This window comes from Dendropsophus ebraccatus, chromosome 7, assembly GCF_027789765.1.
Source record: "Dendropsophus ebraccatus isolate aDenEbr1 chromosome 7, aDenEbr1.pat, whole genome shotgun sequence".
In the NCBI taxonomy this organism is placed as follows: Eukaryota; Metazoa; Chordata; class Amphibia; order Anura; family Hylidae; genus Dendropsophus; species Dendropsophus ebraccatus.
In genome coordinates, this window is record NC_091460.1 from 16705510 (window position 1) to 16732056 (window position 26547).

At 44.7% G+C, this 26547-nt stretch overlaps 1 long non-coding RNA gene across 1 annotated transcript; it reads right to left on the reverse strand.

Moving 5' to 3' along the window:
• LOC138797259 (uncharacterized) lies at positions 1–26398 on the reverse strand. The gene is made up of 2 exons (XR_011363911.1): positions 26072–26398; positions 1–358 (listed from the first exon to the last, which is right to left on the reverse strand). It is a non-coding gene; the product is annotated as an uncharacterized lncRNA (long non-coding RNA).
• Between the last annotated feature and the right edge of the window lie 149 nt (positions 26399–26547).

Genomic DNA, 26547 nt, shown 5'->3' on the forward strand with positions numbered 1-26547 from the left:
TTATTAGAAAAACATTTTATAACAAAATACAAAATAATTGTACATAAAGTGCTCAAATGTGGTCTATACGTTGACAACATACAGTATGTACCTGGCAACAATCATAAAAAAACTAATTTTTAATAACTAAAAAAATGCAATAAAATAACTAAAAAATTCCAGTGAGCAGTAAGATCATCGGCCATATCTGCTGCACTGAAGTCATAGGCTTGTCTAAAGCCAACATAGTCCTGGTTTTCTTCTGGAAATGCCTCTAATTTTGTTTACTGCACAAGCTGGAATAGGTCTGCGCTTCTTCGGGCCCAGATAACCATGCACCCTCATAGTAAACATTCTATATGCAGCTTTTCGAAAGTTTCTGTAAGCAAAAAAAAATTAAAATAAAACAATCAATAGGCTATTAATTTATCAATAATTGATAGTATCAATCAATAGATTCTATTAACCCCTTCGTGCTGCAGCTAGTTTGGGCCTTAATGACCAGGCTAATTTTTCAAAATCTGACCTGTCTTACTTTATGCGCTTATAGCTCAGTGATGCTTTAACGTATGCTAGCGATTCTGAGATTGTTTTTTTTCGTCACATATGGCACTTTATGTTAGTGGCAAAATTTGGTCACTACTTAGTGTGTTTTTTGTGAAAAACATCAAAATATCATGAAAAATTAAAAAATAGCATTTTATAAACTTTGAAATTCTCTGCTTCTAAAAAAAGAAAGTCGTATCACATAAATTAGTTACTAAGTCACATTACCAATGTCTTCTTTATTCTGGCATAATTTGGTAAACATATTTTACTTTTTTAGGGTGTTACGGGGCTTAGAAATTTATCAGCAAATTATCACATTTTCGTGAAAGTTTCCAAAACTGATTTTTTTTTAGGGACCAGTTCTTTTTTTAAATGGATTTAGAAGTCTGGTATCCTGAAAACCCCCATAAGTGACCCCATTTTGGAAACTACACACCTTAAATAATTAATCTAGGGGTATAATGAGCATTTTTACAGGGGCTTGAGGAAAGTATTCACAATTAGGCCATAAAAAATTGGAAAATTTAAATTTTCCAATAATATATACGTTTAGATTAAAGTTTCTCATTTTCAAAAGGAACATGAGAGTAAAGACACCCCAAAATTTATAACGCAGGTTCTATTGAGTACAACGGTACCCCATATGTGGGCGTAAACCACTGTATGGGCACACAGCGGGGCTCAGAAGGGACAGAGCGCCAGGTGCGTTTGCAGTGCCCCTGTAGTGTCAGCAGAGAGAAAAAACCCCATAAGTCACCCCATTTATGAAAGTACACCCCTCAAAGAATTAATCTTGTTGTGTGGTGACCATTTTGACCCCACAGGTATTACAGGAAAGTATTCAAAATTAGACAGTAAAAATGAAAAACTCGAATTCTTCCAATCATATGTTCGTTTAGTTTGAAATTTCTCAATTTCACGAGAAACAAGAGAAAAAAGTACCCCAAAATCTGTAACGCAGCTTTTTCTGAGTACAACAGTACCCCATATGTGAGCATAAACCACTGTTTGGGCACACAGCGGGGCTCAGAAGGGAAGAAGCGCCAATTAGCTTTTTCAATGCAGATTTTGCTGAAGAAGTTTCAGAGCGCCAGGTGCCTTTGCAGTGCCCTTGTAGTGCCAGCGGAGTAAAATCTCCCAATAAGTCACCTCATTTTGGAAAGTACACCCCTCAGAGAATTTATTTTGGGGTGTGTTGAGCATTTTGACCCCACAGGTATTAGAGGAAAGTATTCAAAAGTAAACAGTAAAAATGGAAAACTCAAATTTTTCCAATAATATGTTCCTTTAGTTTGAAATTTCTCAATTTTTACGAGGAACAGGAGAGAAAATTCACCCCAAAATCTGTAACGCAGGTTCTCCTGAGTAGAACGGTACCCCATATGTGGGCATAAACCACTGTATGGGCACACAGCTGGGCTCAGAAGGGAAGGAGCGCCAATTAGCATTTTCAGTGCATGATTTTGCTGAAGAGGGTTTCTGAGCGCCAGATGCATTTGCAGAGCCCCTGTTGTGCCAGCGGAGTGAAATGCCCCCATAAGTCACCCCATTTTGGAAAGTGCACCCCTCAGAGAATTCATCTTGGGGTGTGGTGACCATTTTGACCCCACAGTTATTAGAGGAAAGTATTCAAAATTGGCCAGTAAAAATGAAAAACTCGAATTTTTCCAATAATATGTTGGTTTAGTTTGAAATTTCTCAATTTCACAAGGAACAGGAGAGAAAACGTACCCTAAAATCTGTAACGCAGGTACTCCTGAGTAAAACGGTACCCCATATGTGGGCATAAACCACTGTATGGGCACACAGCGGGGCTCAGAAGGGAAGGAGTGCCAATTTACTGGAGCAAAACCGCAGCTAGTAATAGTTATTAGACTAGCGCAGTTACTAAAATAAAATAAAAAAAAATTAGATTACAGGTAATCTGGAGGTAGATACGGGCAACCTGGGGTGGTTACAGGCAACCTGAGGTGGTTACAGGTAATCTGGAGGTGGATACGGGCAACCTGGGGTGGTTACAGGTAATCTGGGGTGGATACGGACAACATGGGGTGGTCACCGGCAACCTGGGGTGGTTACGGGCAACGTGGGGTGGTTACGTATAAACTGAAGTGCTTATAGGTAATCTGGGGTGGGTACATGTAATCTGGCGTGATTACCGCAATCTGGAGGTGGTTATTGGCAATTTGGGGTGGTTATGTTGAACGTGCGGTGGTTAGAGGCAATGTTTGGTGGTTACGGGCAATGTGCGGTGGTTACAGATAAACTAAAGTGCTTATAGGTAATCTGGGGTGGGTACATGTAATCTGGCGTGGTTACCACAATCTGGAGGGGGTCATTGGCAATTTGGGGTGGTCAGAGGCAACGTGCGGTGGTCAGAGGCAACCTGTGGTGGTCAGAGGCAACCTGTGGTGGTCAGAGGCAACGTGTGGTGGTTACGTGCAATCTGGGGGGGTTACATGTAATCTGGGGTAATTGCAGGCAACTTGGGGGGGTTATGTGCAACCTGGAAGGGTTACAGACAATCTGGGATTGTTAATGATAAACTGAAGTGCTTATAGGTCGTCTGGGGTGGGTACGGGCAATCTGGGGTGATTACAGACAATCTGGAGGGGGTCACTGGCAATTTGGGGTGGTTACGTTCAACGTGCGGTGGTTAGAGGCAATGTTCGGTGGTTACAGGCAATGTGCGGTGGTTACGGGCAACGTACGGTGGTTAGAGGCAATGTTCGGTGGTTACGGGCAACGTGCGGTTGTTATGGGCAATGTGCGGTGGTTATGGACAATGTTCAGTTGTTGTGGGCAACGTGCAGTGGTTAGGGCAACGTGCGGTGGTTATGGGCAACGTGCGGTGGTTACGGGAAATTTGGGAGTAAATTGCAATTATTACTATAATAAAAATTGTGTGTTTTATTTTTTTGTATGTTTTTCACTTTTTGCACTTTTACACATTCATTTTCACTGTATTTCTATGATTACTGTGATATTTTCTATCACAGTAATCATAGTTCAGTGACAGAGACCAAATTGATCTCTGTCACTTTAAATTTTCAGAGTTGGCTGGTTCTGGAGCGCATGCGCACTTCAGAACCAGCCTGGACACCGAGGAGGAAGGAGCTCCCTGGATCAGGTGAGTATAAGGGGTAGGGGGGGGGGAGGGGGGCGACTTTGGGGGGGGGGGACACTTCACTTTTTATGTACCGTTCCTAACCCCTTGCTTAATAGATGCCGCTTATAAGGCCAGTTATTTATACCTAATTAAATATAGTTGATGTGCATCGTCGCCGCTGCAGCAATGACAATGCTTACAGCAGGTCCCCACTCAGCAATAGTAGCATGTGTAACGATCTCGCCACACATCGATTACTACTGTGATCGCTATATTTGGAGTGTAAGTACTAATTATGTAGTGGCAATGGGAAATCAGTTCCCTTGTAGTGCCTGTACACAGCTCCGTTACTAGAACTCATATGCTCCCAGTCCGTGCGGACCCGATAGTCAGTCACAAGGCTGGTATACCATCAGTAACCCGCAGATCTGCTATACAATCTCTAATTACATATAGCTGCCCACGTTCGTAGCCCTTCTGATGTATGAAAAAAGTGCGGTTCTGGTCATGCCCGGCGGAGCGGCCACCACCATCGGGAAATACAAGACCAGTATCACCGCTAGTGAATAGGCTAGGTTACACCATGTAATTAAAACACATAGACACCACCCTCCACCACCCCAACGTTTCACCACTATAGCGTGGCTTTATCAAGGGGAACCAAAACTATAGTGACGTGCCTGCCGTAAGCAAGAGCTTTTAAGGGGTGAGCGATTGCATTTGCAATCAGAAAAACCTCCCTCTTCTTTGAATCTGGCCAATGGGCTGGTTCATATAATGATAGACCAATAGTAAGTATGACTCCGAGGGCTGGTGGGCCGGCCCATTTACGGGAAGCCGGCCTCTCGGCGCATGACAGCAGACATAGAAATTTCTATAGTTAAAGGTCTCTTTGTGCATGTTTCAGAACTTAGAAGTATTCAGGTTAGTATAGTACCTAAGGCGCATGTCCGAAGACTTAGTATGTTTCAGCGTTCGGACAAGTTGCTACTGCGCATGTTTAGTGACTTAAAGAATTCCCTGTTAGCGGAGGTCTCTCTGCGCATGATCAAAGACTTAGAAAAAACTAGCCTATTGTGATGATATCAACTGCGCATGTCAGAAGACTTAGCACAATATAGCATCCAGAGCGATGTCCACTGCGCATGTTTTGCGACTTAGAAAATATTCATATAGGCATAGTGTCAACTATAGATATAGAAAACACCTATAGATTCTGGATTCTATGATAAACGTCCTATACCCCAAAAAGAAAGGATAAGGGGGGGGGGAAGAAAAATAACCGAATGGTACTTGAGATAGAGCTAAACACCTATAAACCCATCCGATATGCAAATGAGCAAAAATATCAAATGAATTGGTACAAGAAAACTTTATTGAGAAATATCGCAACAATAATAAGAACAAGAGAAAAAAATGTATATAAAAACAAAGACCTGGGAGGTGGGAGGCCCAGCATGAGGAAAGGTATATGTTTACAAAATAAAGTGCAAGTGCATATATTGAATACTCATGAATTTTCAGTATACAGCCTGGTTATAAGCATAATATAAGGTGCAAGTGCTCAAACATAACCAAAAACACAGGCTGCATAGATCAGTATGGTAAAGTATAGGCAAGTGCACATAAACAACATTACCCAGGGATATAATTCCCAAAGCCTCAGGACTCCCACCTCACACTCCTCCAACGTCGTTTCGCTATTCGCTTCTTCAGGGAGTGATGAGGGGGAGACCAGAGGGATGTTATATAGTATGCCCTGATGCCCCATTGGATGGCTGTAGTGACTCACCTGCATCGCATTATATGGCGGCCACTCGTGCGGACGCCAGTGTCAGCCGCGGGCCGCGCGATAAGCCGGAAGTGACGCAAGGCGCATGCGCCCTACGTCAGATCCGGTCCTGATCACGTGACCCGCCAGCCGGCCGGACATGCGCATTAGGCCGCACCCGATGCGGGCGCCATCTTAGAAAAGGGCAAACTCTGTGGGCTGCTATTAACTCTGTGGGCTGCTATTAACAATACATCTAAAAACAACATAAAGATAAAAGACGGCCAATACAATATCCCTATCACTTAAATACCCAATTAAAGTGACAAAGTGCTGAAATATGAATAAATATATATATATATACACACAATTAATTAATTATGATATGGGGTGAACATGCCAAAAATAAAGTGCAAGTGCTCAGTGTAAGTGCCAAACGTGCGCCAAAGTGCTAGTGGTAAACAAATGCAATTCATATCTATATATATATATATATAAAAGAAAAAAAAGAGAAAGAAAGAAAGAAAAAAAGATGCTATGAATGTGAAAAGAAGGAAAAAAGAAAAAAAGAGGAAAGAAAAAGGAAAATTTTAACACCAGAAGAAACAAATGTCTCATGAACAATGCAGGCAGATATATAGGATTGAGTATCCTCCATCTTACACTGGTATTATAGAAGTTGGTAAGTAACCCATACTGAACACAGACGGACCGAGACCGCGCAGACCAAAAACCAGAGAACAACAAGGAACAATCCACGGCCGCAAAGCAGACCTAACCTGAAAATACATGGTTGCCTGAACAAAATTGAATCTGCCATGAAACTAATAGAGATAGAAAAGAGATATGTATATCAGTATCTAACTACTGGTGCTGAGTGGCATGTGTATGGATGAACCAAAAAAAATATACTAATATATTATATTTACTAACCTGTGCCGAATTGAAAGATTTTTTTGAAAATATTATTATGGTACAGGGATAAAGTGAAAGTGAATACACCAAGTGTATGTGATTAATATAGTGTAATTAACAGAATGTGTACATTGAGAAAAAATATTGAGAAATGAGTGCTAAAGAAAAGTGTAGTATGGCACCATCTAGTGTCCAATGTAGAAACAACAGCCCACAGGAGGCCATGTAAGTAAAATACAAACAACATCCCCTGGAATCCAAATACAAAACAGGTCTATATTCCATCTAGCCCATTAAAATATAAATCATGTATATACTAACTATATTACTACTAATGATTAAAAAATATATTGATTAAAAATGGAGGTAATAAAACTACAAGTGTGTCAAATCAGACATATACTCGACAATTTGAGAATGAAGTGGTGACAGACTCACCACAAGCCGGTCAAGGGAAAGAAATGCATGAGGCAGATAAATAGCTGGCAATCAACTTACAGCTTACAGATCACAGGGACCAACAAAAGTGATCCACCGAAAGATAATAGGCTTCATTGTATATAACCAAAGTTGGAACCTTGTGGCCACAAGGGTACATGTAGATCTACCAAATATATATTACTATGAGGTACTGTCAGATATCCACAATCACAAGAAACACGCAAATGATAACCGTTCGTTAAGTCCATCTGGCTGAACTGTACCCAGTAGGGTCATCCACTTGCTCTCCACTTGGAGGAGCCGTCTTGTGACATCACCGCCTCTGATGCCTAGATTAATCTGGTCAATACCTCTAACTTTCAGACCCCTGTGGTCACCATTGTGAGCCTTAAGAAAGTGTTGTGGGATAGGTTTTAGTTGTTCTAATTCCCAATCGTTTGAGATGTTCATCCGTTTCATGCGCTTGATGTCTCTCACATGTTCGAGGATCCGGGTCTTGAGTTGTCGAGACGTCATCCCAATATACATCAATCCACACGGGCAGGAGGCCTGGTATATGACTCTTTCAGTCGTACATGTAATGTGATGGACAATCTTATATTCTTTTGTTCCTGTGGAATCAGAGAATACATTACCAGGACTTATGTATTCACAGGCAGAACATCTTTTGCAGGCCGTACATCCCCATTGTGGACCTCTTGATTGAAAAATATATTTGGATTTCGGGGCAACATAATGGCTCCTAACCAACAAATCCCCCAGATTTTTTGAACGTTTTGCTGTTACACGGGGTACAGCTGGAAGCAATTTACCCAACTCTCTATCTTGTTTTAGCACTGACCAATGTCTCTTGAAGATGTCTGTCATCTCTTGCCAACGGGAGTGATAATTGGTGATGATTCGTACCTCACCTGGGTTCTTCAGCCGGGTTTTTGGTGTCATCAGGTCCCTTCTGTCGCATGTTTTTGCAAAGTGGTATCCTTTTTTGACATCTTCCCTTTTGTACCCCCTATTCAGGAATCTGGATTTCATTTCCTCCGCCTGGATCTCGAACTCCTGATCCGTATCACAAATTCGCCTTGCTCTGATGAACTGCCCCTTTGGTATGGCCTGGATGGTGTGTCTAGAATGTGATGAAGTGGCATGTAAGATAGAATTAACGCTTGTTTCTTTTCTAAATAGCGTGGTGCAGAGTCGTCCCCCTGCTCCTACCTTAATCCTCAGGTCCAGAAAATCCACCGCCTCTTGTGAAATGTACCAGGTAAGTCTTATGTTCTTGTCATTCATATTTAGCCCTTCCAGGAACCGCATCAGAGATTCCTTCGTGCCATGCCAAATGAAAAGGATATCATCGATGAACCTCATCCAAGAGACAACATGGCCGTCCCCTGGATGAGATCCACCAAAGTCAACACCCCTCTCCCAATGCCCCCAAAAAAGATTGGCATATGATGGGGCACATGTGGCCCCCATGGCCACGCCACGTGTTTGTAGATAGAAGCGATCCCTGAAGGTAAAGTAATTATGTGTAAGCACAAAATATGTTAGTTCTACAATCAACTTACGAAGATCTTGATCCATGCCTTCCACCTCCAGGAACCACTGTATAGCCTCCATCCCATGATCGTGGTTGATGCAGGTGTACAATGACTCAACGTCGCAACATACTAGATACATATCCTCTTCCAGTATCACATCCTCAATGCGCTGCAAAACCTCTGTTGAGTCTCTAATGAAGGAGGGAAGTGTGGTTACTATTGGTTTCAAGTAGTAGTCTATGAACCGACATGTGTTCTCACAAAGACTGCCATTACCTGACACAATTGGTCTACCCGGTGGGTTCTTTTTATCCTTATGAACCTTTGGGAGCAAGTAAAGGGTTGGAACCACTGGAAAAGTTGTTTTCATGCCATCATACACTGTTTTAGTAATCACTCCATTCTGTAAGGCCAGATCAAGAATTTCCATCAGTTGTTTTTGAAAAAGTATGGTGGGGTTACTGTCTAATCTGCGGTAACATAGTGGATCATTAAGTTGTCTATGGGCTTCACGTTCAAAAGACACTGTAGGCCAGATTACCACATTCCCCCCTTTATCCGCTGGTTTTATTACGATCTCCTTGATATCTCCCAGCTCCCGTATTGCCACCCGTTGTTCTCGTGTCAAGTTATCATACCTTCGTTGTTCGGGTACATGGTCCAATTCCTCCATAACTAGACGTACAAAAATTTCAACTGCTGGGCTCATTGTGAGGGGTGGGAATGTGGTAGATTTCTTTTTAATGTACTCTGGAAATTTCTTGGGGCCTTCGAACTGTTCGGCCCACAACTCCTCTAGTGCTCTCAGCGCCTCCAGTTCTTCTGCTGCAAAAGAAACAGTACAATCTTTTTTTGAGAAATATTTTTTCAAAAGAAGTTTTCTTGCAAAAAGAAATACATTTTTAATGACTGTAAATTTGTCAAATTTAGCAGTTGGACTGAAAGATAGCCCCAGGGACAAGACCGATAGTTGTGCTGTAGAGAGTGTAATATCTGATAGATTAATTACCTTTAGTTGTTGCTGCTCCATGCCTTCTGCTCCCCGATAGTCCTTTCTTTTGTGACCTCTCCTTTCATTATGTTGTCCTCTATAATTTGACTCAAACGAGGTTGTGTTTGATGTTTGTGATGTCATACTGGATAGAGATGTCATGGAGGGCGTTCTAGGTAATGAGCCACCTTGTCTCCATTTAAATACATGACCATTAGCATAGTCACGCATGTCTCGCTGGTATTTCTTCGATTTCGTATTTTGGATATCTGTTTCCCATTTCTGAAGGTCTTTCCTAAGAGTACCCTCAAACCTTTCCACTGTCTCCATTGTTGTAGAGGTTTTAAGCTGTTCTTGTAATCTACTGATTTGTAGTTGCATAGATTCAACCTTTTTATTCTCCAAACCTATCAAAAGTGACATAAATGTTTTGGAGCATTGGACACAGGCCTCCTCCCATTTTTTCTTTACTGTTTCATCATCCACTGCAAATGACGGAAAAACAGGTATTCTTAGGCCTCGTGGTATGATGTCCTTCGCCACATATTGCTCAAGGGCAGCTCTATTCCACCAGGCTCTGGTTCTCTTATGCCATGCATCTTTAAAATTTTTCTGTATTGTTGTGGCTTCAACTGTCTCACTTGAATTATTACCTCCATCATTAAAAACATGCGATAGTTGCAGTGTCCATTCACTGTCTTTACTATGTAAATCCATTTTGGATAGAATACCTAGAATACAAAAACAAGACAATAGAAAACACCTATAGATTCTGGATTCTATGATAAACGTCCTATACCCCAAAAAGAAAGGATAAGGGGGGGGAAGAAAAATAACCGAATGGTACTTGAGATAGAGCTAAACACCTATAAACCCATCCGATATGCAAATGAGCAAAAATATCAAATGAATTGGTACAAGAAAACTTTATTGAGAAATATCGCAACAATAATAAGAACAATAGAAAAAAATGTATATAAAAACAAACAAAGACCTGGGAGGTGGGAGGCCCAGCATGAGGAAAGGTATATGTTTACAAAATAAAGTGCAAGTGCATATATTAAATACTCATGAATTTTCAGTATACAGCCTGGTTATAAGCATATTATAAGGTGCAAGTGCTCAAACATAACCAAAAACACAGGCTGCATGGATCAGTATGGTAAAGTATAGGCAAGTGCACATAAACAACATTACCCAGGGATATAATTCCCAAAGCCTCAGGACTCCCACCTCACACTCCTCCAACGTCGTTTCGCTATTCGCTTCTTCAGGGAGTGATGAGGAGGAGACCAGAGGGATGTTATATAGTATGCCCTGATGCCCCATTGGATGGCTGTAGTAACTCACCTGCATCGCATTATATGGCGGCCACTCGTGCGGACGCCAGTGTCAGCCGCGGGCCGCGCGATGAGCCGGAAGTGACGCAAGGCGCATGCGCCCTACGTCAGATCCGGTCCCGATCACGTGACCCGCCAGCCGGCCGGACATGCGCATTAGGCCGCACCCGATGCGGGCGCCATCTTAGAAAAGGGCAAACTCTGTGGGCTGCTATTAACTCTGTGGGCTGCTATTAACTCTGTGGGCTGCTATTAACAATACATCTAAAAACAACATAAAGATAAAAGACGGCCAATACAATATCCCTATCACTTAAATACCCAATTAAAGTGACAAAGTGCTGAAATATGAATAAATATATATATATATATATACACACAATTAATTAATTATGATATGGGGTGAACATGCCAAAAATAAAGTGCAAGTGCTCAGTGTAAGTGCCAAACGTGCGCCAAAGTGCTAGTGGTAAACAGATGCAATTCATATCTATCTATATATATATATATAAAAGAAAAAAAGAGAAAGAAAGAAAGAAAAAAAGATGCTATGAATGTGAAAAGAAGGAAAAAAGAAAGAAAGAGGAAAGAAAAAGGAGAATTTTAGCACCAGAAGAAATAAATGTCTCATGAACAATGCAGGCAGATATATAGGATTGAGTATCCTCCATCTTACACTGGTATTATAAAAGTTGGTAAGTAACCCATACTGAACACAGACGGACCGAGACCGCGCAGACCAAAAACCAGAGAACAACAAGGAACAATCCACGGCCGCAAAGCAGACCTAACCTGAAAATACATGGTTGCCTGAACAAAATTGAATCTGCCATGAAACTAATAGAGATAGAAAAGAGATATGTATATCAGTATCTAACTACAGTATCTATCATTCAGTACATCATCCAGATCTTTGTCATTTCTCAAGACAGTCCAATATTTCCGAAGGATTTTTACCACTTCAGGGGCACAGTTGTCAAATGTCCCGATGCACCTGATGATTTTCTTATCGCCAGATGCACCAGCATTCAGAGGTGGATTATCCATCAGATCCTCCCTAGGGGTTACTTTAGCTCGTTTATAGGCTTTATTTAGAACCGGTCTTGGGTAACCTCTCGCCTGGAATCTGGATTTGAGGTTTGAACATTCAACCTCAAATCTACTCTCATCAGAGCAATTTCTCCGAGCTCTCAAATACTGGCCGGTGGGAATACCTGATCTAAGGGACCTAGGGTGGCAGCTTTGCCAATGTAGAAGGTTGTTAGTAGCCGTCTCCTCTCTGTAGATGTTTGTCTGGATATTGTTCTGTCCATCAATATAGATTTCCAGATCCAGAAAATTAATCTTTCTACCGCCGATCTCGCATGTGAATGTCATTCCAATTTGGTTTTGATTGAGGCGATCAACAAAGTCCTTTAGGAGGGTGATACTGCCCTCCCAGAAAATCAAAATATCGTCTATGTAACTGCCCCAAAATAAGATGTGCTCCGTGAAAGGGCCGTTACTGTCCGAAAAAACTATTAAATTCTCGCACCACCCTAAAAATAAATTAGCAAAAGATGGTGCACAAGTAGTCCCCATTGCCGTCCCCTTCACCTGCCTGTAAATCGTGCCATTAAAAGTGAAAATGTTATGTGTCAAAATAAATTTAATGAGAGAGAGAGTGAAAATGTTATGGTCTTGATATTGGATACCTCTTGTGTTTAGAAAGTGACTAGTGGATTCCAGGCCCAGATCGTGATGGATGTTACTATATAGGGACTCAACGTCCAAACTGACCAAAATCGTGTTATCTGTAACCAAAATATCGTGTAGTTTAGAAACTGTGTCTTTTGTGTCGCGTAAATAAGACGGGAGAGTGACAACAAATGGTCTTAGGATTTTGTTAACATAGGTGCTGCAACCCTCTGTCAAATTGTTGTTCCCTGAAACAATAGGGCGGCCTGGTATAGGTTTAACTTTTTTGTGCACTTTTGGCAAAGTGTACAAAGTGGCCATGTGGGATTGTTATCAAAAAGGCATAGTATATACCGCTGATCGCTTGTACCGGGACCCCCAGGGGGTCCCCGATCACTGCCCCATGCTCTCCGCAACCTCCGGTGGCGGAGAGCATGGGGCTTTCATTCATTTTCAGTTTTCCATCGCTGTGAACAGACATAAGTCTGTTCACAGCGATGGCGGTGGCCATCTTGGATCTGATGGCCGCTGGGGGAGGGGGGTTAGTTACCGGGGCACTAGGGGCGGCTGATCTGAGGTCTGGGATGCACTTATTTCATCTCCCCCCGCCGTGGATTCACGGCGGGGGGAGATGAAAAGCGGTGGTGGCAGCAGCAATGCCCGTTAACTTTAATAGCCGGTATGGGGGCCGGCCGGGAGGGACCCCACACACTGGGGTGGGGGCCTTTCCGGCCCCGCAATCTTATTCTCTGCCATCGCTGTAAAAAGCTGATGGCAGCAGAATAAGGCCCCTTAGTGACCGCCGTAAAAAGGGGTTAATATCTAATCTATCAATATGAAAACATCACATATGAAATTTTTGGAGCTGTATGTGTGTTTCCAAAGCACCTGTACAGTTCACAAATGGTTAATTGCGCCTTGTTCAAACAAGTTTCCACAAACATGTTGTGATCTGTAATGCAAGATATTGTGTTATCTTCTTCCAATTTCATTGTAACATTATGTACATCGTGACAGTATATATGCACTCTTCTGCTGTTGGTAAAAGTATACAGTTGCCACAATGACACCAAGAGTCCACAGGATTTTTGGATGTAGACGGCGAGCGTTCTTCTCCCATTCTCAAAGTTTGGAGGGACAAAATTGGATCCTGAAAGGTTCTTGATATTTCATGCAGTTCTTTATGCAAAATGGCTCTCTATAAAGAAAAAAAATAGCATTTTTTTACATCACAAAACAGCAGTAAAATCATTGTGTGTGTTAGCATAAGAAGTTGGTTTCAACTCTAAGTCTATGGGGGGAATTTATCAAACTGGGGCAAAGTAGAATTTTCTTAGTTGCCCCTAGCAACCAATCAGATTCCACTTTTCCTTCCTCACAGACACAGAAAATGAAAAGTGGAATCTGATTGGTTGCTAGGGGCAACTGAGCCAGTTTCACTTTACACCATGCTTGATAAATCTCCACCATTGTAAAAAAATTTTAATGGACTCCCAAGGGCTGGATCCAACTTCTTTACTGATATTCCAATGTCTAAGGCTAGCCCTCTGATGAACCGTAGCAGGCTTGAGTTGCACTCTTCTGTAGTGTAATATGATAGTAAAAAGTCCAAACAAAAAGGAGATATCTCCACGCAGACCACGTAAACTAATAGAAAGTTTTTATTTTTGTAAAATTATAAAGTACATATCCACAAGTTTCTGGAGCGCTGGCCACCCTTGCTCTAACCTCATGGGTATATCCTTGAGGTTAGAGCAAGGGTGCCCAGCGCTCCAGAAACACGTTACCTGTGGACATGTACTTTATAATTTTACAAAAATAAAAAGTTGCTATTAATTTACATGGTCTGGACATTGTACCTGGATTTCTGTACCTGAATGGGTGATGGTGGATGACTTCCAGCAGCAGTCTTATGGTGCGTTTACACAGGCAGATTCATCTGACCCATTCTGGAAGCCAAAGTCCAGAATGGACTTGAAAAGACAGGGAATCTCAGTCTTTCCTTTATGACCTGTTCCCTGTTTATAGTCTGTTCCTGGCTTTGGCTTCAAAAATCTGTCAGATAAATCTCTCTGTGTAAACGCACCATAAGATATGCGTCTTGTAGTGGTTGTGACTGTTTACAACCACATCAGGTGAGCCGAAACCTGGTTGAAGTGCTAGACTGTGTCACCCTATGAGGCGCTCTTGCCTTTTTTTTTTTTTTTTTTTTCTTTTTCTGTCCCATGATAGTGAAAAAAATTACTCAAAGTAAAACATGTACATGATCATGAAAACATCAGCAGCCTTATTCCGTCTCATTCTTTGCCTTGTAAAGTTACACTATAGCTGTAATTCAGTAAGTCAGTGGTCAAGTAGTGCATCAATGCTACATTTTTTATATGAAACTTAAAAAAAAAAATTACAAATTGCTTACCTTTTGTGCCCTCTTTTTTTCTCCTCCTCTGAAAAAGATGGAGAAATTCTTTTCAATCTCTTTTTAGTCTTCCCAGATGATCTTTTTCTTTTTGAAGCCATAGTGGTTACTAAACAGTAATGAGTAGACATAGTTTAGAGAATATAGTCATTGGCTGTATCCATGTTTTCCAGACAACCTTAGAGCTTTATCCACCTTCAGCAGCCGCCGCTAATCAAATGCCGAACGTTCGGGTTCGGATGGACTCGAACCCGAACCCGGTTCGCTCATCTCTATTCACACTATAATTCTAATGAGAATCAATTGCAGAGAGTTTTGGGCATTCACAGGCAGTAAACAATTATTTAAAAAAAAAAAAATAATAATCTTTTTATTAAATTTTACTAAAATTTTTATTTTGTCTTGTACATAACATAAGGATGACAATATGAACATAAAGTATTCGCTATCTATTGAATAGCAATCTTCAAATAATGTGTGGCATCTGAGTAATTGAAAGTTGCATTACTTCTGGAAGAAACACATAAAACCCTAGAGTTGGGAACATAAGAATAAAAAAACATAACTGTGTTGAATGAAAGGATATTCAAGTAATCCCATTTTCTTGTTCAAACACGACCAAGCGGATACATTTTTTCCTTAGATTGGATAGAAGTTCGGACCAAGCAGAGGCACGTGCTCTCCCATAGACAGTCTATGGCACAGTGAGACAGTCGGGATATTCTACACTATGGAATTCCACTTGATTTGCTCTGTGTGTGAACATACCCTTATACAGACTGGATTCTTCTACTGTCGTTTGATCACAGCCCGCATGTTCCCTCTGCTGGCTGCCGTCTTTTTCTGCCCACTCTGACGGCCAACATGTCTCTTGCTTTACCTGCCTGGTAACATCACAGCCCAACCTCCCCCCTCACCCACAACCTGCTCGATCACCTAACTGCTTTTGCAACCACTACAACATGCCTGGTTACCTCACAGTCCGCTGTAGTGCACTCACCAAAGCCTGCCACAAATAAGCTTCATCAGAACAGACTTCAAGCTGTTGCAGAAACACACACCTCAAGCCAATACCACACACTCACCCACCACCAGCCAATACCACACACCCACCACCGCAAGCCAATACCACACACTCACCCACCACCAGCCAATACCACACACCCACCACCGCAAGCCAATACCACACACCCACCACCGCAAGCCAATACCACACACCCACCAACGCAAGCCAATACCACCCACCCACCAACTCAATCCAATACCACACACCCACCACCGCAAGCCAATACCACACACCCACCACCGCAAGCCAATACCACACACCCACCACCGCAAGCCAATACCACACACCCACCACCGCAAGCCAATACCACACACCCACCACCGCAAGCCAATACCACACACTCACCCACCACCAGCCAATACCACACACCCACCAACGCAAGCCAATACCACACACTCACCCACCACCGCAAGCCAATACCACACACTCACCAACTCAATCCAATACCACACACCCACCAACTCAATCCAATACCACACACCCACCACCGCAAGCTAATACCACACACCCACCACCGCAAGCCAATACCACACACCCACCAACTCAATCCAATACCACACACCCACCACCGCAAGCCAATACCACACACCCACCACTGCAGGCCAATACCACACACCCACCACCGCAAGCCAATACCACACACCCACCACCGCCAGCCAATACCACATACCCACCACCGCAAGCCAATACCACACACCCACCACCGCAAGCCAATACCACACACCCACCACTGCAGGCCAATACCACACACCCACCACCGCAAGCCAATACCACACACTCACCCACCACCGCAAGCCAATACCACACACCCACCACCGCAAGCCAATACCACACACCCACCACCGCAAGCCAATACCACACACTCACCCACCACCGCAAGCTGTTACTCAACCACACACACCAATGTAAAGTGTCGTCCGGGATGGGGGGTGAGAGTCTGGTGCTCTCTGATCCATCATCCTAGGGTGTGTGTGTGTGTGTTGTGGGGGGTGGATATAGCTACACCATTGACAGCACACTCATTCCCTTATTACACATATCACCCTCTTCTTCCCTCAACACACACAGCACACCTACCTCATCCCATGGGAGGAGGGGGGGTAATATGTGCCTGGGGGGAGGAAGAATTGCTGGGCGGGTATGTGCGCTTGGTGGGGGGGGGGGGGGGAGGGATTGCTGGGGGGGAGTAGGGATTGCTGGGTGGGTATGTGTGCTTTGGGGGGGGAGGGGGAAGTAGGGATTGCTGGTGGGTATGTGTGCTTTGGGGGGAAGTAGGGATTGCTGGGTGGGTATGTGTGCTTTGGGGGGGGGGAGGGATTTCTGGGGGGGTATGTGTGCTTTGGGGGGGAAGGAGGGATTGCTGGGGGGTATGTGTGCTTTGGGGAGGAGGGATTGCTGGGGGGTATGTGTGCTTTAGGGGGGAGGGATTGCTGGGGGGTATGTGTGCTTTGGGGGGAAGGAGGGATTGCTGGGGGGTATGTGTGCTTTGGGGGGGATTGCTGGGGGGGTATGTGTGCTTTGGGGGGGAGGAGGGATTGCTGGGGGGAAGTAGGGATTGCTGAGGGGTATGTGTGCTTTGGGGGGGATTTCTGAGGGGGAAGTAGGGATTGCTGGGGGGTATGTGTGCTTTGGGGGGAAGTAGGGATTGCTGGGTGGGTATGTGTGCTTTGGGAGGGGGAGGGATTGCTGGGGGTTATGTGTGCTTTGGGGGAGGAGGGATTGCTGGGGGGTATGTGTGCTTTGGGGGGAAGGAGGGATTGCTGGGGGGTATGTGTGCTTTGGGGGGAAGGAGGGATTGCTGGGGGGTATGTGTGCTTTGGGGGGAAGGAGGGATTGCTGGGGGGTATGTGTGCTTTGGGGGGGGAAGGAGGAATTGCTGGGGGGTATGTGTGCTTTGGGGGGAAGGAGGGATTGCTGGGGGGAAGTAGGGATTGCTGAGGGGTATGTGTGCTTTGGGGGGGAAGGAGAGATTTCTGGGGGGTATGTGTGCTTTGGGGGGGATTGCTGAGGGGGAAGTAGGGATTGCTGGGTGGGTATGTGTGCTTTGGGGGAGGGGAGTGATTGCTGGGGAAGGGGGTATGTGTGCTTTGGGGGCGAATGATTGCTGGGGGGAGGGATTGCTGGGGGTGCATGTCCGCTCAATTTGGGGGGAGGGAGGGGGGATGCCGCGGCTCTGCACATACAGATAGGCTGCGTGCCCTGTGCTTGGGATATCCCAGTGCCGCGGCGCCCGGCTCTGCAAGATAAGGCTGAGTGCGGGGATACTGTAAAAGCGTCCACTCACCGTCCTCCGTGGTGGGGGCTGGGGGGGAAGGAATTGCTAGGCTACTCACCACCACAGAGGACGGTGAGTGGCCGCTTTTACAGTATCCCCGCCAGGGCAGTTTCTAGGCCATTTTGGCAACAGGGCGACTCTGAAAAAAGTGCCCCCCCCCCCCCCTCCGTCAAACACACACACACCTTTAATGGGGGGGAAGCTATCAATCACTGCTGAGTGAGGTACGAGGTCTGGTAAGGACACTAAGGGTATGTCCGCGCCTTTCTTAGTGTCCCATAGCAGTCTATGGGAGAGCACGCGCTCCTCTGCAGCCACCGCTCTCTGCTTAAAGAAGTGACATGTCACTTCTTTGAGCGGAGAGCGGTGGATTCAGAATAGTGCGCGCTCTACCACTGAGATGCTATGACAAACTGAGGAAGGCATAATTCCACAGCGGAGAGTTCTGCCGCAGAATTACGCCCATTTTACTCAGTGTGAACATACCCTTACAGAAGGAACCACTGAGAAGACACCATAGCTTCCTTGAATGACAACTACAACTCCCAGAATGCCCTACATGTATGAAGCTCTCAGGGTAATGCTGGGAGTTGTAGCTGTGAGAAGACAACACCATGAGGTATCTGTTCATTTGTACTTCAATTCCCAGCATATTCTGAGGGCTGTGGCCTGTCAGTAAATGCTGGGAGTTGTAGTGTTTGCAGCTGTTGTAGTTGGAGGGTCCCGGTTGCAAACTGGTGTAAATCATGGCAGAAACGTACACCTCCTCTGGAGCAGGAGCAGGTCCCACTGAATGTACTAAGACTGGGTTCACCCTACGTTTTTGTGATCTGTTTTTCGAAAAAATGGATTAAAAAAAACTGATGTATTTGTGGGCATCTGTTTTGATCCGTTTTTGCAGTGACTTCCATCATAAAAAAAAAAAAAAAAGCATCGGTTTTTTTAACGTACACAAAAACGTGTACCTTAAAAAAGGATGCGTTCTGAGATGATTGACAGGAAAAGAGGCTTCTAAGGGCCCTATTCCACCGGACGATTATCGTTCAAATTATCGTTAAATCGTTCGAATCTAAACGATAATCGTTCAGTTGAAATGCAGTAACGATTAACGATCGAACGAGAAATCGTTGATCGCTTTATAAGACCTGGACCTATTTTTATCGTTGCTCGTTCGCAAAATGTTCGCATTGAATAAGACGTCGTTCGGTCGTTTGCAATAGATACGAACGCAATAGCGACGAAAAAACGATTATCGTTCCATGGAAATGACTGAACGTTTTCAGGTCTTTCGCAATAGCGGTCGTTTGAGACTGTTAATCGTTAACAATTATGCAAACGATAATCGTCCGGTGGAATAGGGCCCTAGCTGACCTCTTTTCCTGTCAGTTATCCTGCAGAGCTCGCGGACAGGCAGAGAGCCGTAACCAGTCACAATGGTACCATTACTGGGACAATCTAAGTGATTGGTTTGCTCTATCTTTTACAAGTCTATGGTCCTATACATTCTTCCATGGAATGAAAATCTGCCTCAAGAATGGAGCGCCATGGACTGTAATAGAAATTAGTATCGCAGCAGATTTCACCATGAAACTTGCAGCATAAAATCTACTGCACATGTGGTATGTGTGGATGTTCACTTATAAACCTATGGTAAGTTTGAACCAGAACCGGATGTTGGTCTGGTTTGGTCGAACTTACTGTAAGTTCTCTCATCTCTCAAATACAGACAAATCAACATTATATATACACTGTCTCTCTATACACACATTAGTACACTACACAGTATGGACATCACACATACATAGAGCATAGCAGCACACTATACATAACATTGGACATCACACATACCTTTGCACATTGTACTTTTTAGGGTACAAACACACACCGTATACGCAGCAGATATGCGGCAGATTTGATACTGTGTTCAGTTATTTAGATCTAATCTGCTGCGTATCTCAGCAGTAAATACGCAGCATATATGCCGTGTGTGTTTGTACCCTCGGGGGGGGGGTTTAGTGTAGGTTTAATGTAGATAGGCTGCGTCCCCTGTTCTCGGGATATCCCAGTGCCGCGGCGCCCGGCTCTGCAAGATAAGGCTGAGTGCGGGGATGATGTAAAAGTGGCCAATCGCCGTCCTCCGTGGTGGGGGCTGGGGGGGATTGCTAGTGGTGCCTGGAAGCAGGGGCAGAGTGGAGCAAGACAGAGTGTGGGGGTAGGAGGTAGGGAAGCGGCCACTCACTGCCCGGGGGGAGGGTTGGTGGGCAGCCTGTCTGCATGGTCGGGCACACAGCCTGTATAGGCACGGCGCTCTACGCAGTACACAGTAACAGGGCCTTCAGTGTAAGTGAACCAGACGGACTCCGTCAGTGTCTGGAGGTGCCGTATAGCGTCTGTGTTTGTGTCGTGAAATGATGTCACACACGGACATAATAAACATGGCAGCCCCCCTTGTGCAGCAATACATTTTACAAACAAATAATCAAACACTACATAAAAAAACATCCAACAGACTTATTTATTCTTATTACTTTTCATTAAAAAAAATTTCAAAAATGTGACACTGTCCCTTTAATCTAAATATAACCCCAAAGTAAATACCCCGAATTACTGCCTTAATAGTTTTCCACACCACTTGCACCGAGGAAGAGCCCCAGTTTAATTTTAGAATTTCTTCTATCTCTTTGTCTATTTCCCCTTATCCTCAATAAACTTTAACCAATGTGCATTGATTCTGTGTTACCCAGTTGTGCCCCCCCCCCCAACTTTTTTCCAGAATCATTGAATGATGCGATAGTCTAATATATTATAATATATTATATCTTCTAATATATTTCATATCTTTTATATTATGTGTCACATTATTATTCACTAAGGCCATATCAATTCTAGATAGGGTATTACTTGTTCTATTCCAGCGAGAATATTCCTTCTTGTTCGGATATCTCTCTCTATAAATATCGTGAAGACCGATTTCTTCCACCATTAAAGGAAAGGTAGATACAGCTGGGATCTTACTTGGGGCTACCGCTCTCCATCTGTCCGCCTGCTCATCCATCACCGTGTGAAAGTCACCTACAACCAATGCAGCACAATCCCCTTTCTTTTTTATAAATTCAAACTAATCATAAAATACTACAGAAGAAAACTGAGGAGGATTATACATAAATGCCAAACTGCATACTAAGCCATCTAATTTGCCAAATAAAAAAATGTACCGACCTTCTTTATCAGTTTTCTTATCATACATAGTCCAATTCAGTTTCTTATAAATTAGGTATCTTCAGTAACTCAAAAAAACAGAGTGGTACTGATAAGACCACCATATCTTATTTATCTTATTGGTGTTCTCTCTAGTGAAATGGGTTTCGCACAGACATATTACACATGGAAAATAATTTTTCAGGTGACTCAAGATTGCGGTCCTTTTCCATCAATCATTACGTTCCAAGTTATAACCTTAACAACCATCTACTAGAAGAAAAGAAGGGGAAAAAAAAACACCCCGCAATGATGGGCTCCACCCCCCTCCCCACAGATGGCTCATGATTAGAGACGAGTCGATCCGAACCCGAACGTTCAGTATTTGATTAGCTGGGGCTGCTGAACTTGGATAAAGCTCTAAGGTTGTCTGGAAAACATGGATACAGCCAATGACTATATCCATGATTTCCACATAGCCTTAGGGCTTTATCCAACGTCAGCAGCCACCGCTAATCAAATACCGAAAGTTCGGGTTCGGATGGACTCCAGCATGCTCCAGGTTCGCTCATCTCTAATTATGATACATCCACAGGAGCCTCAACACTTAGAGCTTCTACCGTCTTCCCTCCTGCACTTTAATAAACAAACAGGATATTATAGTCCCATTAGTTCATTAATAAAAAAATATACCAGTCTCAGCTTTGCAGGAAAAATGAAATAATATTTAACGTTGTTTTGCTGTAATCTCTTTTTAACCCGTGTGAATCCCATTCTCCTTTTCTTGGTCTCCATTGAATAATCTGGAAAAATCAATATCTTATTTTCATTAAACTAAATTTCCTCAATTTCTCTTCCTCTTCTCAGGATAATATTTCCATCCTTAAAGATTACAAATTTGACTATTATAGGTCTGGGATATCTTCCAGGTGGGGACGCTTTCCCGGGTAACCTATGTGCCCTTTCAACTGGAAAATGTTTAATCGGATAATTTTGATCAGATAATTAATCGTAGAGCAAAACCATTGTTGGGTAAATGTCCCTGTATCTTCACCCTCTACTCCCTCCCTCAGGGAATCCTATTATCCAAATGGTCCGTTTACACGGAGCGATGATTCACCCAATCGATCGTTTAACGATCTTGAAGCAACAATTTGTTTTTTATAACGATCAGCGTTTAGACGAATAAATCGTTAGAAAATTCGTAAGAAAAATCGTTTGCGTTTTTAGGCTCACTTAAACACCTTTCACATAGGGTGAATCTTTGACAGACTGTTTACACAAAGCGATCTGCGAATTCTTAGCGAACAACGAACGACGATTTGAGAACATGTTGAAAGATCAAAATGAACGATTTCTCACTTGTTGCTTGACCGTTTGCTGTGTTTAGACGAAATGATTATCACTCAAACGCGATTGTTATTGGGAAAATTCAAACGATAAGATGTGTAAACGTAGCATAAGGTTGCACCTCCTTGCCCTGTCTTCTAAATCCACTGTTTTCCTTTTTAACTCTGAGTGCTCTGACTAGCACATAAAGTGCTTTTTTTCTCTCCACTTACTACTGCATCAAGGCTTCACTTTCTGGATAACATGGTGATGTCACTTCCTGGATAATATGGTGATGTCACTTTCTGGATAACTGGTGATGTCACTTTCTGGATAACATGGTGATGTCACTTCCTAGATAACATGGTGATGTCACTTCCTGGATAACATGGTGATGTCACTTTCTGGATAACTGGTGATGTCACGACCCGACTCCCAGAGCTGTGCGGGCTGTGGCTACAGGAGAGGATGATGGCAGAGGGACACTGAGGGACACATGGCACTGGAGGGACACTGAACATCCCCCTGCCATCATCCTCTCCAGCAGCCACAGCCCACACAACTCTGGGAGTCGGGGGCGTGACATCACCATGTTATCCAGAAAGTGACATCACCATGTTATCCAGAAAGTGACATCACCATGTTATCCAGAAAGTGACATCACCATGTTATCTGGGAAGTGACATCACCATGTTATCCGGGAAGTGACATCACCATGTTATCCGGGAAGTGTGTTTTACTGTATTAGGAAATTATATATGTTCTATCTATAACATTCTCCTGGATTATGTTTACTGTTTTTGAAGTATACTTTGTTTAGATTGACTACCCTCCCCTCCCCAGGTGATTTCAGTGATTGGTGCTCTATTTTTTCTACTCACATATATACCATTGTAATTGAAAGTAGATAAGCAGAACACCTGTCAAAATGACCCCTACCTGCTTCTGACTGTGTCTGCAGCAGTACTTCAGCCTTTACTGACAGTCACAGGATCACTAGAGGCTGCAGTGCAGGGAAGATGCCATAGAGTGAGGAGCCAGGAGTGCTGTGTTAAGCTGTAATCACACATTTAAAGGGAACCAATCACCAAAAAATCATTATAAAATGTCTCTCATACACAGCAAGAACATATAAATATGTTTCCTGTGTCTTTGTCCGCTTTGATCAACTAGTTAGACTGGGTGAAATAGTCGTTTGGGCGGTCCCTGAGGCCCAACTGGTCACTGCTCTGGGGCTGGTGAGGCACTGTAATCACCTTCTCTGGACATGATTCACAGCTCTGTATCCTTGTGGCGTCACACAGAGGTGGTCCTGAGAGGGTACGTGTGCTCAGGCCCACCTCTAAAGGACCGCTCAAACGACTAGTTTGCCCCTATTTACTGTACATCCAGCGCAGGAGTTGATCACAGCGGGTAGAGAAGAGCAAATCTACAGTAAGGACAAACCGAAGCGCTTCGTCCCTATCTGTATTCCACTCATCGGGCTGCGGCACTTTGATGAACGATTCGCCCTGCGCCGCTCCTTCCCAGGTGCTGGGGAAAAGATCGATCCCGTCCTTGGAAACTGGGAGAAGATTCCCAGGACGGGATCCATCTTTTCCCAGCACCTGGGAAGGAGCGGTGCGGAGCGTACATCAAAGCGCCGCAGCCCGATGAGCTGAATACAGATACGGACAAAGCGCTTTGCTTCTTCCTTACTGTAGATTCGCTCATCCCTAACAGCGGGCAGGGACTCAGGGAACATATATATATATATTTATTTATTTGTTTATTTATTTGTAGGAGTAATGGTTTTAGCAACATTTGGTAGGTTTATAGCGATTTCTTTTTGATGATTAGTTCCCTTTAAGTTTACCTGGCGTGTTATGGAAAAGAAGGGCAGGGACCCCATGTTTTAAACTGATTAAAAAAATAAAAGGTTTAGGGCCCCATCTTCCCCATAAACAGCTAAATATCAAACAGCTGTAACCTAGCAGTACCAGGGTGGGAAGGGCAGGGGATTCTGGCTCTGCCCAGCCTATTAGCAGCCTGCTTCTTGTGTATAATGGTACAAACACACACACCGTATACGCAACGTATTTACTGCTGCAATACGCAGCAGATTAGATCTAAATAACTGAACACAGCATCAAATCTGCTGCAGATTTGCTGCGCATACGGTGTGTGTGTTTGTACCCTTAGCCATTCTGTGGGCTAACAGTAAGCCCCGGTTCTTCCCAGTACCCCTGTGGTGGTGGCTACTGGGGTATATGTGGGGGTATTAGCCATTCTGTAGGCTAACACTGAGCCCCGGCTTAGTGACCAACGTCATCAGACGACTTACACTACTGAGCTTGGAATATCGGTAAAATAAACAACAATACATCAAACAGAAATAAAAACACCCCCACACCCCTTGACCATTTTATTTTATTTAAAAAAAAACCTCCGCCAGTCATGGCTGTAGTCCAGGGAATGTGACGTCGTCCTCAGGACACCGGTATCTGGAAATCATCTGAAACCTTTCATATATGGAGGGCGCTCTCCCTGCTGCGGCTGCTGCACGGGTGTGCTGGTGGTCCTGTCTGCAGGCTGTAGGCCCCTACATCAGCCCTGGCGGCCGGTGCAGCGGGGAAGAACGGCCACAAAGTGCTGAAAGGCTGCACTGCCACAAACGTAATGTGACCAAGCCCGACACTCATGGCGGGGGATATGGGGGGCGCAGGTTAAGCTCTGTGGGTCTTATGCGCATCGAGTGGGGGCTGGAAACTCTTTGGGGACAACATGCTTGTTACTGGGTGGTGAGAGAGAGGTTATGCTCGTTACCGGGTGGTGGTGGGGGAGGGTTATGCTCGTTACCGGGTGGTGGTGGGGGAGGGTTATGCTCGTTACCGGGTGGTGGTGGGGGAGGGTTATGCTCGTTACCGGGTGGTGGTGGGGGAGGGTTATGCTCGTTACCGGGTGGTGGTGGGGGAGGGTTATGCTCGTTACCGGGTGGTGGTGGGGGAGGGTTATGCTCGTTACCGGGTGGTGGTGGGGGAGGGTTATGCTCGTTACCGGGTGGTGGTGGGGGAGGGTTATGCTCGTTACCGGGTGGGGGTGGGGTTATGATCGTTACCGGAGGGGGGGGTATGCTGGGGGGGTATGCTCGTTACCGGGTGGTGGTGGGGAAGGGTTATGCTCGTTACCGGGTGGTGGTGGGGGGGGTATGCTCGTTACCGGGTGGTGGGGGGGGGTATGCTCGTTACCGGGTGGTGGTATGCTCGTTACCGGGTGGTGGTGGGGGGGGGGGTATGCTCGTTACCGGGTGGTGGGGGGGGGGGTATGCTCGTTACCGGGTGGTGGGGGGGGGGGGTATGCTCGTTACCGGGTGGTGGGGGGGGGGGTATGCTCTTTGACAGGGTCTTATGCTCGCTGCCATTGCGGGGGCAGTCACATCAGACAATGCTCCCTATCTATAGGATATAGCTGCAGCTGCTGATGAAGAAGTCCAGTCACCTCTGAAGAGCGGTTAATCCCTCCAGCATCTTCTTCATGGATACTTGCGTTCCACTTCGCCGCTTGCGTTACATCGTCAGGGTTTCCTGGAAGTGACGTAGGCAGAAGGATCTCGTGAGAGCGGCGAGTTCTCACGAGATCCTGCTGAAAGCTTTGCCGGCGCCGTATATCTCGGGATTGGCAGCACCGGATGACGAGCTGTATACAGGTACACTGTCCGCGCACCGCCCGCTCTGTACTGCTGCTCTTATCTCCACGCGGTGGTTACGGCTCCTCTGCCGCTGTGCCGGTCACAGATCGGGACGCACGCGCTACTTCCGGGCCGTATAAAAGCGTGATGACGTCACACGCTCTCCCTTTCCCCCGTCAGCGGCGAGGTGAGGAGATGGCGGCGGCGGAGGATCCGGCTGTGGGATCTGTGTCCATCCCGGCTGATCCGGTGCCCGCTGCCCCCAACCACATAACGGGGAGATCCC